The sequence below is a fragment of the Cebus imitator genome, unplaced genomic scaffold (genome assembly GCF_001604975.1).
Source record: "Cebus imitator isolate Cc_AM_T3 unplaced genomic scaffold, Cebus_imitator-1.0 Scaffold32, whole genome shotgun sequence".
Classification (NCBI taxonomy): domain Eukaryota; kingdom Metazoa; phylum Chordata; class Mammalia; order Primates; family Cebidae; genus Cebus; species Cebus imitator.
Genome location: NW_016107347.1, coordinates 7005389 through 7008408, shown reverse-complemented (window position 1 = coordinate 7008408; position 3020 = coordinate 7005389).

Sequence of the window (3020 nt, the reverse complement as noted above, 5' to 3'; positions counted from 1 at the left end):
AAATCTAGGCAGTGGCTCCCAAGCCTCAACTCTTGTACTCTGTGCATCCAGGCTTAACACCATGTGGAAGCCACCAAGGCTGATGGTTTGCACCCTCTAAAGCAGTGCCCTGAGCTGTATGTGGGTCCCTTTAAGCCAAGACTAGAGCTGGAGCATCTGGCACACAGGCAGCAGTGTCCCAAGGCTTCTACAGGGCATGGGGCCCTAGGTCTGGCCCAGGAAGCCATTCTTCCCTCCTAGACCTCCAGATCTGTGATGGCAGGGATTGCCCAGAAGGCCTCTGAAATACCTTCAAGGCCTTTTTCCTATTGTCTTGGCTACTAACACTTGGCTTCTCTTATGTATATTTCTGCAGCCTGTTTGAATTTGCCTCTTGAAAATGGGCTTTTCTTTTCTACCACATGACCCCACTGCAAATTTTCCAAATTTTTATACTTTGCTTCCCTTTTAAATATAAGTTCCAATTTCAGGTCATTTCTCTGCTCATACATATGAACATAGGTTGTTAGAAGCAGCCAGGCTACATCTTGAATACTTTGCTGCTTAGAAATTTCTTCTGCCAGATACCCTAAATCACCTCTCTCAAGTTAAGTTCTACAAATCGCTAGGGCAAGGGCACAATCCAACCAAGCTCTTTGCTAAAGCATAGCAAAAGTGACCTTTACTTCAGTTTCCAATAAGTTCCTCATTTCCATCTGAGACCTCCACAGCCTAAACTTCACTGTCCTTATCACTATTAGCATTTTGTTCATAAGAATTTAACACAGCACGGCCGGGTGTGGTGGCTCACGCCTGTAATCCAAGCACTTTGGAGGCCAAGGCAGGTGGATCACCTGAGGTCAGGAGTTCAAGACCAGCCTGAACAACATGGTGAAACCCCTTCTTAAAAAAAAAAAAAGAATTTAACACGGCAATGTCCAATCTTTCAGTTTCCCTGGGCTGCATTGGAAGAAGAATTGTCTTGAACCACACATAAAATACACTAACACTAACATTAGCTTATGAGCTAAAAAAAAAAAAAGAACCACAAAAACATTTCATATATAATTTTTTTTTATGAAACCTTGCACTGCTGCCCAGGCTGGAATGCAGTGGCATTAACTCACTTCACTGCAACCTCTGCCTCCTGGATTCAGGCAATTCTCCTGCCTCAGCCTCCTGAAGAGTTGGGATTACAGGCACATGCCACCACACCCAGCTAACTTTTTGTATTTTTAGTAGAGATGAGGTTTCCCTATATTGGCCAGACTGGTCTTGAACTCCTGATCTTGTAATCCACCTACCTTAGCCTCCCAAAATGCTGGGATTACAGGCGTGAGCCATGGTGCCTGGCCCATAATGTTTTAAGAAAAATAATGAGGCCGTAGGCCGGGCACAGTGGCTCATGCCTGTAATCCCAGCACTTTGGGAGGCTGAGGCAGAAGAATTGCTTGAACCCAGGAGGCAGAGGTTGCAGTGAGCTGAGATTGTGCCACTGCACTCTAGCCTGGGCAACAGAGTGAGGAGACTTTGTCTCAAAAAAAGAAAAAAAAATACCTAAGACTGAGTAATTTATTAAAGAAAAGAGGTTTAATTCATTCACAGTTCCACGGGCTGTATAGGAAGCATGATGCTGGTATCTGCTCAGCTTCTAGGAAGGCCTCAGGAAACTTACAATCATGGCAGAAGGCAAAGGGGAAGCAGGCACGTCTTACACGGCTGGAGTAAGAGCAAGGGTGGGGGGAGATGCTACATACTTTTATTTTTATTTTATATTTTATTTTTTTAGACTGAATCTCACTCTGTCACCCAAGCTGGAGTGCAGTGGTATAATCTCAGCTCACTGCAATGTCCACCTCCCAGGTTCAAGCGATTCTCCTGCCTCTTCCTCTTGAGTAGCTGGGATTACAGGTGACTGCCACCACACCAAGCTAATTTTTGTATTTTTAATAGAGATGGAGTTTTGCCAAGTTGGCCAGACTGGTCTCGAACTCCTGACCTCAAGTGATCTGCCCACCTCAGCCTCCCAAAGTGCTGGGATTACAGGGATGACCCACCACACCTGGCCAACACACTTTTAAACAATCAAATCTCATGAGAACTCTATCACTATATAGGACCAAGCGTGGATGGTGTTAAACCATGAGAAACTACCCTCATGATCCAATCACCTCCCACCAGGCCCCACCCCCAACACTGGGGATTATAATTCAACATGACATTGGCAGAGACGCAGATACAAACCATATCAATTGATGAATAAATTGTTGTAAAAGTGCTCATCAGCACCACTACTCTCCAGCCTGGGCAACAGTGAGACTCTGTCTCAAAAACAAAACAAACAAAAATGTGCTCATCAGCTGTCTAATACTTTACACAGGATTATGTGTATTGCTTTTCAGTCTAATTTATGGCCCCTTCAGCCATACTGACTACTTCAGACAAGACGGAGAACAAGGAAATATCACCTTGTGTGTCCCGTCTCCCACCACCATCTTCTTTCCCAATGACAGGGGTGGGGTATGTTCTGTCATGCTCCCCTTCGATCTTTCATATTTCTTTTTTACTTTTTCTTTTCTTTTTTTTTCTTTTTTCTTTTTTTTTTGAGACAGAGTTTTGCTCTTGCTGCCGGGCTGGAGTGCAACTATCTCGGCTCACTGCAACCTCCGCCTCCTGGGTTCAAGTGATACTCCTGCCTCAGCCTCCTGAGTAGCTGGGATTATAGGCACCCGCCACCACACCCAGCTAATTTTTGTATTTGTAGTAGAAACGGGGTTTCACCATGTTAGCCAGGCTGGTCTTAAACTCCTGACCTCAGGTATTCCGCCTGCCTCGGCCTCCCAAAGTGCTGGCATTATAGGCATGAGCCACCACACCCAGCTCAATCTTTCATATTTCTTTTTTTTTCTTTTTTTTGAGATAGAGTTTCGCTCTTGTTACCCAGGTTGGAGTGCAATGGCGTGATCTCGGCTCACCGCAACCTCCGTCTCCTGGGTTCAGGCAATTCTCCTGCCTCAGCCTCCTGAGTAGCTGGGATTACA